This window comes from Sus scrofa, chromosome 9, assembly GCF_000003025.6.
Source record: "Sus scrofa isolate TJ Tabasco breed Duroc chromosome 9, Sscrofa11.1, whole genome shotgun sequence".
NCBI lineage: Eukaryota > Metazoa > Chordata > Mammalia > Artiodactyla > Suidae > Sus > Sus scrofa.
In genome coordinates this window covers 96,556,578-96,574,665 of record NC_010451.4, presented here as the reverse complement: position 1 = coordinate 96,574,665, position 18,088 = coordinate 96,556,578, and the positions used below count along the sequence as shown (strand labels likewise).

General features: G+C 37.4%; 1 long non-coding RNA gene across 1 annotated transcript; it reads left to right on the top strand.

Moving 5' to 3' along the window:
• LOC110255495 lies at positions 631 to 17,323 on the top strand. The gene is made up of 3 exons (XR_002335882.1): positions 631 to 2,504; positions 11,673 to 11,841; positions 14,932 to 17,323. It is a non-coding gene; the product is annotated as an uncharacterized LOC110255495 (long non-coding RNA).

The following is an 18,088-nucleotide window of genomic DNA, read 5'->3' as shown; positions in this document are numbered from 1 at the left end:
ACTGCTTATATAATATCGATATAGACATACAAGTTGGGTGAGAGGTGGGGGTTTGGTGTTGTGATGCTAGAGAAGAACCAATGACTTTGTGACCATTCTCTAATACTTGTTCAGAGGCACATACAACTAAATAAAGAGTTGCTTTTGGCAAACTCCAGACAGATGGTGACCAAGATGAATCATCAAAACAACAAGGGCATGTGTATATAAACAACTTTATTCCTGAGAAGGGGTATTCACTCAGGATTACCCTGGAAAGCCTGCAGAGTGAGTATCAGCATGTTCTCAGTATGACAGATGCAGGGAGCCCACATCCCATGTTCTCAGGCATGGGCAGCCTTCTCTTCTCATACCTGCTCTTATGGGAACTCTCATTCACTTCTGTGGTTTTTACTATGATTTGTTTTTGTTTTTGTTTTAGGACCACACCTGTGACATATGGAAGTTCTGGGAATAGAGATCAAATCAAAACTGCAGCTGCCGGCCCACACCACAGCCACAGTGATGCCAGATCTGAGACCTACACCGCAGCTCATGGCAATGCCGGATCCTTAACCCTCTGAGTGAGGCCAGGGATCAAACCTGCATCCTTATGGAAACTATGTCAGGTTCTTAACCAGCTGAGCCACAACAGGAACTCCAACTACTATTTGTAAACTGATGACTTTCAAACTTTTTCCCCAAGATTGACCACTTCCTGAACTTCAAGCTAGGCATTTTTTTGGTGTCTCACCACACTTCGAAATTAATATGCCCCAAACTGAATTCCTATCCCCACCTCTGTGTCTCACCAAACCTGCCACTTCTCAGCATTTTCTGCCCTCCTAGAATCTCTGACTCTGAGGGTAGCATAGCTATCTACATAGTCACATAAGTATCAGTCCTAGAAATAGTTCAGTGGGAAAGAAGTCCAAGGCTATAGAAAAAAAATTTTTTGAAGTGATTTTTGGGGTAAATAATAGGGAAATATTGTATTTATATGCAAGGTGTTAAAAAATTATGGATAAGAGCAGAGATTATAACGTTCAAAAATACTGAAGAAATACATTTTAGTTCTCACCAAAAATCTGTTCTTGCACATCCTTACCCCAATAAAAATTCTGATGTTTGCCTTCCAGGGGCAGGGGCTGATGGGCACTTGACCTTTGGGCTAGACAACAAGCCTCTAAGCAAGGCTTCTATCTTCAGAGAGGATTTTCTAAATCCTTCCTCTTCTCTTTTAGCATTTCAAGAACCAAGCCTGGAGGCCTCAGGTCAAAACATTCTTCCCAATTATGGAAAAGAAACAAGTGAGCCCAAGGCTTTCTGTTGTATGTTGGAAAATGGTCATGAGGACTACAGAAGAAAAAAGGAGTGAGAGAGAGAGATAGGGAGCTCCATCTTCAGTGTTCAGAGTTTAGAATATTCCGAGATGGTGTTCCAATTCATGTGGCCAAATTGTATTTTCTGGGCTTTTATGAAAAAGAATATAATATTTGGTCCAATATTATGTTTGCCTTGACATATGAGAAACTGAGAGCAACTTGAATGACCTAACCACAAGTTCCCCTCCCTGCTCTGCTCCTGTGGATAAGGTCCACTAGCCAAACCACCTCCTATCACAGTGACCAGGTACAGTTCCTGCTTATCTCTGAGTGGTGGTCTTCAATTCCCTATAAGCTCCTTGAATTACTCAAACAAACCAATTATTCTTCTGTGGGAATACCCTCTTGATAATACACGCCCGGCTCCCATGGGTCATGGTGTGTGCTATTCTCCTCCCCCAGGCTATGAGCACATGGGACAAGTTAACTGTTTTCCATCTCATCTGCCCAGTGTTGGGTGCCGTGTGTTCAGACATCCACATAACCCTAGGAAGGGAATCCCTTCCTCACCAACAGGATGAAAAGGAGGCAATTAAAATAGGGATGTATTTTAAATAAGTCTGGAAATTCCACAAGAATACAGGTTTCTGCCCTCTTCCCATTTAAGGCTTTGGAAAGTCATCCCTGTACCAAGAATGAACAAAGAGTAAGCAGACAGGGTCCCCAGTGAATCAGACATGGCTTTCTTGACGTAAGAGATGCCATTTTTGGCCTGAATCATTTTGTAACCTAAGCCTGCCTCAGTGCTTTTCCTTGAACAGGATTTAGTAATTATTGATCTTAAGGGGACAAAATAATGCAGGAACAAAGGACTGTTATCTGTCATGGGGGATAATAGTAGCAAAGATGTAATATCAGTTGTAAAGATTCCCAGTTTTGTTTTGGTGGTAAAGATTAGCCTGAAATGTCCAACCACTGAATCAACTGGAACCTAAGAGATGATGATGTTGACCCTTTCTGACCCTCACGACTTCAATCAACTCAAGCTAGGACTCTGTTGACCTTTGCCTCAATTCTACTCGAAATTCTCCTCTGCTCAAGCACTTTCATGAATATGCATGTACCCTTAGTTTAAAACTCCCACAGTTTTGCTGCTGGGGAGACAGTGCTTTGGGAAAGATCCCTGGTGTTCTCCTTGCTGTAAGTAGTAAGTCCTCCTTTCCCCTGCTCTTTGGCTTGGTTATATGTTTTGGCTTGACATCCACAAAGACATAAAACCCGTTTTTTTGGGTAACAAAAGTACACCAGAGTGAATGAGGTGGCAGATGTGGTAAAATACAGAGAAATTTGTATTTTTTATTTAAGCTGAATTCCTGGGTGGCATGCAAAGAATAACAACAACAAAGAAAATACTTCTGCCCCTCTCTCTCCAACCTCCTTGCCCCCCGTCTGGCTTCCTGGACCAAACTGTGCCACACTGATACTATCATTTGCAATGTGTGCATGACACACAAATTTTGGGTAGCACTGATTAGAGTGGGGAACATTAAAAAAATATTAACTAGTGTTTGTCTGTGGTATATTATTTTCTGCTTGTTTTTCCTCTAAGCTAAGCTGCCTCTTTCTTGGACTTACATGACACCACAATTGTAGTATTTTTCCTTTTTCTTTCTTTCTTTTTTTTTTTTTTTGGTTTTACTCTCCTTTCCTGGCTTTCTTCTTATAAGTAATACTTGTATAGAAAAGCTCATCATGGCTGATCTTATGCTCTATTCTCTTCCTCTGCATGCTTTCCTTAGAAAATCTCATTCACTCTGGTGACTTCAGTTACCATCACGGTAAAACTTCTCTCAAATGAATATCTCTCTGGCAAAGATCCCTCTCCTGAGCTTCAGCCCATCAATCCACTTCCCACTGATTATATGCAGTTAGCCATCTCACAGACAAATAAAATTTAATATTCATTTCCCTGTGTAATCCTGGGATTCTCTCTTCTGATCTCATCTAGTCAGCTCCTAAATATATCTCATATCTCTTCTCTTGTTTGCATCAACACCACCATAATCCTTGCCCAGGGCACTAACATCTTAAACTATTATATTAGCCACTTAACTGGTTTCCCTGAATCTGTCTCCATTTGCTTCTCATATTGCTTCCAAAATTTTTTTGTTAAATATGCATATCTGATCATATGATTCCCCAGCTTGAAACACTGGGATGACTGCCTACTGATGCCTTTCAGTTGGATTCTTAGTAAATCTCCATTATCTGCCTCCATGTCTGATCTTACTTATTTCATTATATCAATCTACATCTTTTCTTTGCTCCAGCCATTCTAAGTTTTGCTTAATTCATTGAGCACACTATTTTCTCCCCTTCCAACCCTTTGGACACAACCTCCCCTCTTTCCCATATGAGTAACTTGATTAACAGGTACTTCTCATTTAGGACTTGTTAACTATCAATGCTTAGAAAAGTATTCTTTAATACATCAGACTAAGTCAGGCTTCTCTGTTAAGCACTACCAAAGCTTCTTTTCTACTTTCATGAGGCCATCTATTTTGTGTGTGTGTGTCTTTTTTTCTTTTCTAGGGCCGGACCTGCAGCATACGGAGGTTCCCAGGCTAGGGGTCTAACTGGAGCTGTTGCCACCAGCCTATGCCAGAGCCACAGCAACTTGGGATCCGAGTCATATCTGCGACATACACCATAGCTCATGGCAGGGCTGGATCCTTAACCCACTGAGCAAGGCCAGGGATTGAACCCGCAAACTCATGGTTCCTAGTCGGACTCATTAACCCCTGAGTCACAACGGGAACTCCTTATGAGGCCATCTATTACCTTTGATATTATTTATTTTAGGGCTCTGTTCTCCCCCTCCCATCTCAAATTGTAAAATCACAAGTCACAAGACAGGGACTCTGTCTTGTATCCCTGATACCTTGCCCACAGTAAGTTTTCAGTCCTTAATACTATATTATAATTGAAATAATATGACAGGATCCAAAAGAAAGGAAATAAAATGACCAATGTTGCAGATTTAGGGACTCAGGGAAAAGACCACAGTGAACTACCTGATGACAAATGCAAAGACTCACTAGAAAGTGAGTGACATAGAAGTCAAAGGCAGAGCCACAGTGGAATGGACTTCTCCACCTTTCAAGTAAATCCAAATATTTTTAACTCATACTTATTCTGCAATCTCAGTTTCTTCTCTCTTCCTGATGTTATCATCAGGAACATAAATTTTGTAGGATAGAAGGATGAAAAATGTTCCTGTTAACATGTTTCTCCGTTTTTTTTTTTTGTTTTATTTTTTACCTTTCCCCTCTCCTCCCCCCCTCCAGTCCTGTGAGGCCATTGAGTTCAGTTTTTCTCCTCAGTTTACATATTTACTTGATGGCATTTACTGAGGGGAAAATAAAATTAAGGTAGAGATGTCAGTTTCAGTTCATCATGTGTAAGCTATTAGTCATTATCTGCTTTAAATATGAGTGGATACTGCTCAGAATGGCTATCATTAATAAGTCTATACAAGAAATAAATGCTGGAAAGGGTGTGGAAAAAAGGGAACCCTTCTTCACTGTTGGTGAGAATGTAAACTGGTATAACCACTATGGAGAACAGTATGGAGTGAGTTACCTCAGAAAACTGAATGTAGAACTACCATATGATCAGACAAAACTTTCATTCAAAAAGATGCATACACTCATATGTTCATTGCAGCACTATTCACAATAGCCAAGACATGGAAACAACCTAAATGTCCATCAACACATCAGTGGATTAAGAAGATGTGGTACGTATACAATGGAATACTACTCAGCTATAAAAAAAGAACAAAATGGCATTTGCAGCAATATGGATGCAAGAAGAGATTCTCATACTAAGTGAAATGAGAATGAGAAAGACAAATATTACATGAGATCACTAATATTAGTGGAATCTAAAATATGGCACAGATGAACCTATCTACAGAACAGAAAAAAACTCATGGACATGGAGCACAGACTTGTGGTTGTGAAGGGGGATGGGAAGGGAGTGGGAGGGACTGGGAATTTGGTGTTAGTAGATGGAAACTATTGCATTTGGAGTGGATAAGCAACGAGGTCCTGCTGTATAGCCGAGGGAACTCTATCCAGTCACCTGTGATGGGACATGATGGAAGATAATGTGAGAAAAAGAATGTATATAATTGTATAACTGGGTCACTGTTGTACAGAAATTTATAGAACATTATAAATCAACTATAATAAAATTTTAAAAATTTAGGGTTCATTCTTATGTATTTTTCTCTATTCATGTGAATATGTAGATAAATATGTATTTCCTTATATGTGTTTTGTCTATTTTAAAAGTAGATTTATATATATAATTATCCTCAATTTGATTTTTTTCCTTACAGGTAAATGCTTCTAGAACTAGCATTCTTTATTGGTTACATTAAATTTATAATTAATTAGAAATTGTGAATGATTAGACTCATTAGAATTTTAAATTTTTGAATCACTCAACCATTGATGGAATATGCATTTTTTCCTATGCTTTCTCAATTTGTTTATTTGCTTCTGGCCACTATAAATGATTCTAAAATTTAAAAAAAGTGTGATTGTATAAAATAGGTATTCACACTAAAAAGCAGATTTTTAAAATATTCAGCTGCCCATTTAAGAACTTTTTAATGTACTGTCTTTTCAATTCTAAAAGTAGTATTGCTATATATGATACTTAATATATATTAAATTGGTATTCATCAAAATTTTAAGCTTTAAAATTTATAACTGTATAGCTTTTTAAAATTTTCATATTCTTTAAAAAATTAGATCTTTGTAAAAATCAGGTGGGGTAAATATGGCAAGATGGCTAGAGCAATCTTTTCACAGTCAAGGCTATATTATTTTCAAGACCATACAAGGATGTGAAAAGAACATTTGTATTTTCTAAGTTAGATATAAGGGAAAAGTCTTTAAGCACAATAAACACTCACACATGCACCAACATCCCATACACAAGCTCTCCTGCTGATGAGGTAGGTGATTCTCTACCTTGCAACAAATGGCCAAACTGAAATAACTTTATATATCCAAATCTTGCTAAAGAATTCTGTGCTTAATGGAAAGCTGAGGTTATACTTATAATTTTTGTACACATTATAAAATAAATTCAGCTTAAATCATCTGTTTTCTCATCAAGAATTGGGAAAATTATCTTTTTTCTTTGAATAACTGAAAACAAATGATCAGGGATCCTATGCCATTACCATGCAAGACTTTTTGTGTGTGTGAAGTGTTTATCCCTTGAGATCCATAAGTCTCTATAAACTGTTTCATGAGCATAAGTGCATTCTGAAAGAAAGGGGAATTTTAAAAATTCATGGAGTATGTAAGTGCATTCCATGCTGAATAATCACTGTTAGTACAGTGTATGTGTTTTAAAGCACTTGGGCACTTGAGGGGAAAAAAAAAACTGTTGGCTTTTAAAATTACTGCTATATGCAGTACAATTTCCATCTAGAAATGGACATGTGAAATGATTAGTACTGCCTTTTAAATTTGTCAATACCACATTATTAAGAAAATAACACAATGTATTACATGTAGTACAATATTAGACCCAAGTTTTCCATTCTTCTTTTATTCCCTTTAAAGGACTTGCCCAACCTTTTATCAGTTGAAATGAAAATGCATATCATGTTTTTAATTTATTTAAAAAAAAGGAATAAGAACAAAATGGGAGAGGAAAAAGGAACACAATCTATGGAAAGAGTCAGATTTAAAATTAACGCAAAATGTATTCATACTCAAAGCTCCTGGCCTGGCTTTGGTAGTCCTGATACAGCTCTTGGATGGTTGTTCTTTATATTAGAGTGAACTTAGTATCTGATTCTTCTTAGCACGCCAGGAATTTTTGGTATTCATACTTATGTCTTTGTATTATGTAACACTATCCTCAGCACACAGATGTTCCTCAATAAATATGTGATTGTAATGAACGTGGTTACGGCCATTGCAAGTTTGAAGTTGAAGGATTCCCAATTTTCTGTGTCTCATATTGTGAGAGAAATAGAATGAGACTTTCCTGTTCATCCCTTTAATCAAGGAATAATCAATATCTGTAGCCAAAGGAGATCACCTGCGTGGCAGAGTATGATTTGGGTTGACTTAAAAATGGGAACCAAATATTTTTAGGGATTTTACCTTATATTTCATGAAAGAACATAAGTTGAAGGCTGCTCATTTGCTTACCTTCCAGATAATACACATAGTACAACACTATTCTCTTTGGGTGATTAATATTAAAATGTGTTATGAACTATGTCATTTTCAAATCAAATTGACAGGTTAGTCAGAATTAAATTATTTTATATGACTTATTTTAATAGTAGTAGAAAAATGATTTTTCAAATACAATTTAAAGAGCTTTCAGTGCTACACAGCAGGATCTGATTGCTAATCCGTTCCAAAGGCAATAGTCTGCATCTATTAACCCCAAGATCCTCATCCATCCCACTGCCTCCCCTCCCCATGGCAACCACAAGTCTGTTCTCCAAGTCCATGATTTTCTTTTCTGTGGATAGGTTCATCTGTGCCATATATTAGATTCTAGATATAAGTGATATCATATGGTATTTTTCTTTCTCTTTCTGACTTACTTCACTCAGTATGAGAGTCTCTAGTTCCATCCATGTTGCTAGGATGGGAACTATGTCTAGTCACCTATGACAGAATATGATAATGTGAGAAAAAAGAATATATACATGTATGTGTAACTGGGTCACCATGCTGTACAGTAGAAAAAAATAATGTATTGGGGAAATATAAATAAATACATTTAAAGAGCTCTCATTATTTGTCAAATGCTTAATCTATCCATTTTTGTAAATATGTTAAACTTGGAATAGAAATATTTTTGAATGTCATAAAACATGGATTTTTAAAAGCTTAAAACTCAAACTGTTATCATCTAGAGGAAACATACTTTTGTTCTTATAATTTTAAATCTAGTGCATTTTAAAACATATAATTATTCTTACAACTCTTCTTAACTTCAGTTTTTACCAAACATGATGTATTTAAATTACATTCAAATCAGGCCATGAAGTACATCAAGATAGAGATAGATAAAATTGAAAGATTTTAGGATACTAAATTAGTTGCATATTTAGTTGTGACAACAAATATTTATAATATCTTTGCTAAGGCATGAAAAAAATGTCATGAGAACCCCCTTCAAAGTAAGCCAAAATGATTTACAACTCTTATAGGAAAATACTTCTAAAACTAGTAATTCACTTCTGGAAAAGGGGAAAGTGAAGAGAACAATAAGACAGTTTCCCCCTGTTTATTTCATAGCTTCCCCCCAACACCGGCCCCTTTTAAGACACAGCTATAAAATAGGGAGTGAATTTAAGAGAATGAGCTAATTTAGGAAGGAAATTAAAAAAGCATTTAGGCTGAAATACTTTTCAAAAATTTTCTAATTCACATTATTTTCCCTTATTTGGTGAACCTCAGATTTAACTTATAAAGCAAAATCTTGCAAAGAAGGGAAAATAGTAATAGGAAATTTTTAGAGCAAAATCTTGCAAAGAAGGGGAAATAGTAATAGGAAATTACTATTAAAATCCTTTAAAGGGTAATAGAATTTATCTCTTTTTGTAAGTAGCAGTATTGTTTGATTTTCATGGAGCATTTTCTGTTGGGGCTGTATATTCTTCCTTTCTTTCCTTCCTCCCCCTATCCTCTCTCTTTTCTTCTTTCCCACCCATGAGCAATGTCACATGTGGCAATTTCCACTCCACCTGTCTAGCTGCCTGTGGTGATATTGGCACCAGAGGCTGTAGCTGTCCCCACCAACCATGCTCAGACTATGGGGACACACCTCAGAGCTGCAGGGCCACTTTCCACCACCCCTGAAATTACCTCATCCTAGAAGGTGCTCCCAGAGAATAAAGTGCAAAAGTTCTTACAGGTGTTTTCCTCTTTTCTTTTATCTTATCTGTGTTTAACCATCCGTCAAGAATATGTTATAACAAGAGGACCAGAAGAAATTGTGAGCAGGAGCTACAAGTCTCTCAGCCACACCAGGCCATGTCCAGGGCTCTTTATTGGAGTATAGTCTTCTTGTACTTTATAGAAAGTCACACATTTCCTCCTGATAACTGAATCCTAGCAGACCTCAACATATTCCTTTTGAGGAGCACTATGATCTCTTAATACCTGTGATCATTAGCTTTGTCTTTCAAGCCTGACTCCTGCTACAAGTTAAATAGTTAAACCCCTGTAGCTTAAGGAGCAGGGTGTTTGAAAATGACATAAGTCACCATAGAATAAATGAGAGTTTGTCTCAGTTTTGACTTGATTTGCCTACTACTCTTTCCTTGCAAGGTGATATCCTCTTCTTACCTCTAGCTCACGATACTTCAGTAAACACACAAGTAGGAGAGCAAGCCTTCAGAAAAGAGAAAAATGCAAGACAGCTTCATACAGCTACACACAAAGACAAATTGGTCCTAGAAATTGGTGACTAGCACTGGCATATTTTAGACTGTGTTGGAAGCAGAAAACCTCAGCTCTGTGCAAGCAAATGCAAAGATTACTAGAGAAATCAAAGTCCAAGTGATGGAAACTTGCAAATTTTATCAGCACTGAGATTGACTGTATTTGTGGCTGGGTGGAAGGGTCTCGGGGCTTGGAGTGGTAAGGGTAGGGGAAGGACTGAGGACTTTTTACAGCTATGTTTAAATGCTCCAGTAGAAGACAACTGAACATTCCATTCAGAGCAAAACAAATCAAAACAGAGTAAAAGGGGAGTTCCTCTTGTGGCTCAGCAAGTTAAGAACCTGACTAAGTATCCATGAGAATGTGAGTTCAATCCCTGGCCTTGCTCAATGGGTTAAGGATTCGGCACTGCCGTGAGCTGTGGCATAGGTCACAGATGCAACCTGAATCTGGCATTGCTGTGGCTGTGGTGTAGGCCAACAGCTGCAGCTCCAATTCAGCCCCTAGCCTGGGAACTTCCATATGCTGCTAGTACAACCCTAAAAATACAAAAAAAAAAAAAGTGAAAGGAATAATGAAAAAAGACAATTGTTTTCTTTATAGTCATCTGGCTAAATATTCTGAATTTCCACTATTTCCTGAATTAGGAAGCATTGAGAATTTATGTGAGAATGGCTTTACTATTTTTTTTCTAGTTTGTATTATCTATATTTCTGTCTACAACAAAACTCTACCAAATACTACTTTATGAAAAAATTTGTAGAAGTTTATCTACACACATAATCTTGTTTTAGTTTCTGTAAAGTCCTGATGAAAGAAAAACTTTCTTATATTTTTACCTATTATACCTGAATATGGAATTTAACCGAAGAGTATAGTCATTAATTCTATGCACTAAGTAGCCTGAATAGGTAAATGGGACCATTTCTGGTGTTCTACACTAAATTACTATGCTGAACACACACTTGATACTCTATGCATATATTCAGTATTTCTTTCAATGGTATCAAGTTACTGGATGGATGATGTTTTGTTGGTGTTGCTGTTATTGTCTTTTTAGGGCCACACCTGGGGCACATGGAAATTCCCAGGCTAGGGGTCTGATTGGAGCTGTAGCTGCTAGCTTATGCCACAGCCACAGCGATGCCAGATCTGAGCAGCACCTGTGACCTACACCACAGTTTAACCTTAACTCACTGAGCGAGGCCAGGGGTCGAACCTGCTTCCTCAGGGTTACTAGTCAGATACTTTGCCTCTGAGCCATGAAGGGAACTCCTGGCAAAAGATACTTATGAAAATAAATCATACATCACATTAATGGTAATGAATGTTGCCTGCCTTGCCAAAAAAAATGTATTAATATTTCCCAGCTCGCATTTCTAGAATACTGGAGACTGGTTTATAGAAGGCCTTTTGTTTCCTGATAGGAAATAAATTTGGAGTTTACCACGAATATATTTTCAGATACATGAAGACAAGATTAAGATTGGAGAAGCTGAGACAAAGCTAAGTGAGGAGATGGAGAGAGGGGATTAGTGTGGGATGCGGTTCTGGACACAGAGGGCTAAGGCGAGTCAGCCTTCTGAGGACAGGAGAAAAAAATGGTGGGGACACTTGGAGGAAGGCTGCCAGGAAAGAGCCTTAAAGGGAAGAAGGCACATTCGAAGGAGGTGTGTGCACGGGATACAATGATTGTGCATTACGCCTTTTTCCTTCATGCCAGATGCAGTGGTAATAAGAGCTAAGGCTCATGTGGCACTAATTATGTGCTGAGCCCTGCCAAAGACTCACAGCTACAGTCATTTTAGTCATTCATCATGAATTACAAGAAGCCTATGACATGAGTATGTTATTTTCTATTTTACAGATAAGGAAACTGAAGATGAAGAACTTACATAATTTGTCCCCTGTCACTCAGCAAGTAAACTGCAGGGCTAGAATCTCAGCCTAGGTTCCGACATCAGTGGTCCTGATCTCAATTCTGTACTGCATTTTTCTTCTGGGAAAAGCAGAAAACTGTTCTGTGTTGCTACAAGGTTGGTGCATGATGGAATTAGAGACTGTTCTCCCAGCCCAAGCATATCTTGGATTAAGTGCATAATAGTACAAAGGAAAGATTTACAGATGAGCTGTTTATATTTCACTTATTTAAGAAGTTTAATTCTGTGCCAATTAGTTTGCTGTAACCTCAAAAACAAAGAATTGTTTCTTCTAAACAACTCTAAGCTTACTTTTGGTTGCATTATGCTGTCTTTGAAAACCTCTTAGGGTGTCTGAAATATGCATGCATCTAAGGAGATAAGTTTTAGGGACTGCCAATTTAATGGAAAGTTGGAAACTGATCCTTCTTACTGTATTCCACTGTTTTATTAAATGAGCTTATAGATGGTCATAAATATATCGGGAACTAATTGCCACTTAACTGCTACCATGTTTATTTATAACAACTACCATCTCATATAGATGCTACCATGTTGATTTATATATTTATTTATAATCTGTGGCTTTATTAATTTTAGTCTTTACAATAGGTGGAAATATGAGATTATTTCTTTTCTTTTATGCAACAGTAATTAGCTCATGGAGTTTGGTCCACAAATATGTGCTCCTATTTATGTTCTTACTTTCCCTGGGTGTAAACAAAGTAATTATATTCAGTCCCCCCAAATCATCTCTCTCACAAATAAATATCAGAATTTCAAGGTTATACTTTTTCTGGACGACTGTTTTCTTCAAGAAATAAAAGTACACTATGGGATTTTTCAAGTGGATATGAAATCCTGAGGGTTAATAAAGATTTCTGTGGTAGGTTCTTTTTCTTTCTTTTTTTTTTCTTTTCCTTTTATCACTCCCTCTTCCACTTTCTATTAACTACCTGGCTAAGTATGATATGGTTCAGAAAAGTGAATTTATTCACTATAATTCTCTTGGGAGACAGACCCTTTCAATACCCATTGGAGGGGCAGTGTTAGTTAATACTGACCTGCACAAAAGAAAGGACTCAGGAGGAAAACCGTTTTATGAGAAGCTGACTGCATAATGAAGTCTGTGTGATGGGAGGGCAGATGTTGTGAGTAAATCACTGGGATGTCTACCATCAGCCACCTGAGTATTTTTCAGTTCCCACCAAATAGCCATAAATTAGGAGGAGTGCTGAAAAGTCTGTCGACAGTGTCACATGCCTGGAGTGACCGGGCTTTCATCTTTTGTTAGATAAACAAAATAAAGATCAACCCTCACATGATTAATAGTTTGAAGGACCTACTTGATTTCCTAACCTGGAAAATCAATGGAGGCTGCATTTATCAAAACTTTATAGTTAAAAGATCCTATAGGCCAAAAAAACTTGTTACCTATCAGTCTCTTCATTCAAAATAATATTTAAATAACTAAGATCTGCACAATGAATGATTCTTAAAAAGTCAGAGGAGTTGCTCAAACTTAATGCATTAATATAGAAAAAAATATATATCCACAAAATTTAAGCTGCATGTATAAATAAAATGGCATAGTCCAGTTTGTTGATGTTGCTACCTAATTCCTATTCTAAGGGCTTCTAGGCCTTAGGTTCATTTCCATTATTTAATGGGGGAAAAAAAGGCATTCTTTGACATTCTTAGAACTATTAGGAGGTTGTTTTCAATTTTTATCATATAAGACACACCTGTGCTGCTATTCATGTAAGTAAATTTAATATATTACAGTCATAAAATACCTCTGATGGTTGGAATTTGGTTCCCAAGAGATTACCTCAACACTAAGTTTCAGAATTTGTTTACCAGAAGTTGCTGCTGCTACTCTACCCCCTCTCTACTTGCCTTTTGCTCATAGTTCCTAAACTTGTTCTAGTAGGATTAGCCTCAAAGGCCCAATAATGACTTTAAATTATAGACCCAGGAGCAGAAAACTGTTTCGGCCTTCAAATTTGCTCAACATTGGCTTTGCTTCTGTTTAGCATTATGCTGCTCTTGAAGGCTGCCCTACCAATGAGCAATTCCCCTGGCGTCAAGAAGAAATGTCTGCTCTTTGGTTAATAAAATTTGCTGTATTATTTTGTCATTCTAGTTCTTATTCTGTGATTTGTTTGGCAATGACCTTTCTTTCAACCCCCTACAAGCACTTTACATTATGCTTTTATGACAGCACTTGCCTTATTTTGCCTTGTATTATAGATACATTTTTACTTATTTAACCATTAAGTGTTATGATCATAGAGGGAACATAGCACCTTCCTTTCTTTCTCTATACCCATCCCACAGCATGTACTGAATGTTTGTGACCTTCTATTAACTATTTCTTTGGTGATGAGCCTGATTTGGGGGATTTGTTTTGGTAATTCACTGCTACTAATACTTTTTCTTTCTTTCTTTCTTTCTTTCTTTCTTTCTTTCTTTCTTTCTTTCTTTCTTTCTTTCTTTCTTTCTTTCTTTCTTCCTTCCTTCCTTCCTTCCTTCCTTCCTTCCTTCCTCTTCCTTGTCTTTTTCCTCATCTTCCTCTTCTTTCTAAATGGACAGCTGTTTTCCTCTTGCCATATAATTACCTAATTCTCTAACTCTCTAATTTTGAACCTAATATACATGGTGAAGCACCTTGACCAAGTGCACCTAAAGTTTTTACACCAGGTATGACATTCTATTCTTAAACATGATGGTGATTTTCCATCATACTGTTCTTGTGTTAGGTTGTTCTCATGTTCCAACAATTTGTTACCCAACCAGGTTTGTTTTGCCCAATGCATAGTAAGCGAAAATGCTGAGGTGCCAAGGTTTTAAGCAAAGAGAGGTTTTTTTGTTTTGTTTTGTTTTTTTTTTTTTTTAACAAGGGAGCCAAGCAAAGAGATGGGAGAACAGGTCATGGGTCTGCCTCCCTGAAGACAAGGGACTCAGAGTATTAATTGGATGAAGAATAAAGAAACAGGGAAGCCTGAGGCATGGGGAGTGTGCAGAAGGTGACAGGAAAAAAAGTGCAGTAATCCCTTGTAACTAAGATACAGGCCTCTGCACATCAAAATCTGGAGGAGTTTTAACACAATCTGAGTGTGGAGTTTTGGGCCCTCTGACATCAAAAGTTCACCAAGAAGACACTTGCTGCACATGTCCAGTTGGAAGTTCGCTGGTCTGATGCAGTATTACCCAGCTCAGCTCCAACCAAGCACAACTGACTCCAAACTCCTGGAAAACAACTTGGGCAAACATCTTATTGTAGGCGACCTGCTTTTTTGGAGGACATGCAAGTCTTTTGTAGCAACAATGAAAACAATTTTGACTAGTGAAGGCAGGTGAAATGGATGTGGCTAAAGATTACTGAAAGATTCAAGTTCTGTCATAATCATGGTCATGTGTCACCGGACAAAGCAAAGAAAATACTGCAGGCTCAAGTGGGCAGCAGAATCATGATGCCTCACAGATCAGGGATGAGTAGTCTCTCAGTCATAAAAGCAGAGGACAGGAGCAGAATTAATCTTAAAGAGGGGCATTTTGATTTTATAGAAAATCACAAGAGCTCTGGGGTCTAACTGGCTATCACTTACTAAAGTATAATAAGATTAAATATGTGCTCTTTTTCATCTATAAAATGAAGATAATAAAACATCCCTGAAAAATTGCTGTAAGGATTAAATCAGATAACATTGATTCAACCAATTTACTCAGCTTCCTTCACATGGCAGGCCCTGATCAGACCATGTCTGGACCATGTGGGCTAAATCTGGGTCCAATTGGATTGGTCCAGAGGGGACAGTGAAAAAAAGTAACTATGACAGAGGAGCTATAGATTAGAGAACTAGAAATATTACTCTTGTTAAAATAAATTGCATAATGAGGGTATAAGAGCTGTCATTTGGCTATCTTCCAATTTTGGAAGCTAGATGGGAAAATCTTTCTCTGGTCAATATGTGTTCATGCTGAGAAATATCTTTGTAATAATTGGGGATCTCCAAATAAAGCTCTCTAAGTAGAACTGGATATCTATCTATCTATTGTTGATATTGCAGAAAGAAGATATTGGAAAAGGTGTCCTAAAATATTTTTCAAGTAAGATTATATACACACAAATAAACACACACACTGCAGTGTTTACCAACACCAACAACCAATTCTCCAGACACCTAGGTGTCCAACAATTCAATTCACTTCTGACAGTAACTACCCAGACTTCACACAGACCCCACAAACAAAGGCTTGGTCCTACAAGATGGCCTCAATTACGACATCAGTTACAAGCCCTGGGACTCTTCCACCTCTGACCAACTGGCTATGGACTGATGTTTCCATGACCCCCTCTTCAGTGGCAAAAATTTACTAGAATGGTTCACACAATGTAGAAGTCACTTTACCTATTATTGTAAGTTTAATATAAAGGACAAACCTCAGGAACAGCCCATGGAAGAGATTCATAGAGCAAAGTATAGGATATGGAGCTTGCAGACCCTTCCTCAGCCTGGCACCTCTCAGCTCCTCCTTGTGTTCACCAACCTGGAAGCTCTCCAAACCCCATCATTTAGGGGTTTTTACAGAGGTTTCTTTTTGCAAACATGATTGATTATAAACTCAATCTCTGTCCTCTCCCATCTTCAGGGGTTGGGAAGATGTGGCTAAAAGTTCTAGGATTTTAATCAAGATTTGGTCTTTCTGGTGACTAGGCCTTATCCTGATTCTGTCTGTCTAGGATCCTCTTAGGAGTTACTTCATTAAAATAAAAGACATTCTTCTCTCTCAGGAAATTCCAAGGGATTTAGGAGCTCTGTGTCAGGAACCAAAGACCAAATATGAATTTCTTTTTATGCCGTGCATATACACAGAGGTTGTTATATACTTATATATACTGTAGTTGTTAAAACAAGTCTGAACACATGTTGAATACTACTCGTGACTGGCATTCACCTTAAACTATAGAAAATGGGAACACCAAGCTGGATTCATTCATAAAGAAGAGAGAACAAGGAAATTGTTGACAGTATCTACACAGGCAAATGTGGATGACTATATTTTTCTAAATGATGCAATATTTATCATCTCATCTCAGCTACTCTTTTTATAATGTAACTTTGACCCTCTTTCCATGAAGAGGTGTGTCTGTGGTCCTTCCTTGTAAACCTAGTAGGAGTTTTATGACAGCTTAACCATAGAATTAGTGAAAGTGATACAATGTGACTTCTGATGTTAGGTCATAAAAAGGTTGTAATTTCTACCTGGCTTGCTCTTTTTGGCATGCTTACTCTGGGGAAGCCAGCCACCACACAAGAGGCTGTTCAAACTAGCCTTTCTGGAGAAATTACAAGAATGAGCTATATGGAGAGGACTAGTCTCCCCATTGATAGCCAGCATCAACAAATTTGCATATAATTCTAGCATCTGGCCTTCAGGACTTTCATTTGAGGCTTCAGACATTTGGGGGTAAAGATAAGTCATCCTTGCTGTGCACTGTCTGAATCCCTGATACACAGAGTCAGTGGGTAAAATAAATGAGTATTTTATACTAGTAAGCTTAGGGGTAATTTTTAACTTAGTTATATGTATTAGTCAGGGTCCTCAAGAGAAACAGAACCAGCCAAAACAAATATAAATTTTTATATTTATTTATAAAATAAATAAAATAAATAGAATATAAATTATATATAATAAATCATCCTCTATATACATAGATCTATCTATAGAGAGAAGGAGGGGATTTGATTCACATGGTTATGGAGGCCAGAAAGTGCCACAGTTTACCATCTGTAGACTGGAGAACCAAGAAAGCTGGTGATAAAATTTAGTTCAAGTTAAAAGTCCTAAGAACAAAGTGGGGACAGTTAGTGTAATCTTGGGGTCTAAAAGTACAAGAAACAAGAGCTCTGATATTCAAGCACAAGAAAAGATGGATGTTCCAGCACAAGAAGGATGATTCATGCTCCCCCACATTTTTTTTCTACTTAGGCCTTCAATGAATGGATTGCATGATGCCTGTCCACATCAATGAGGGTGGTTCCCCTTTACTTTGTTGACTTATTCAAATGCTAACCTCTAAGAAATGCCTTCACAGACTCACTGGGAAATAATGTTTTATGAGCTATTGGTCATCCCTTGGCTAACACATAAAATTAACCATCAGAAGTTCACTTCTGTCAACTTGATGCTTATGTGCATCTTCTTAAATCATACATGATCTCAAGATAAAGGCAATAGCAAAGTTATAATTCCACCTAGTGTGATACAACTATCTTACATACAGCTGAAAATGCACTAATCCCTTCCCTAGAAGAGGTAAAGTCCTTGAATAACATTTTATCTTGATATCTCATAA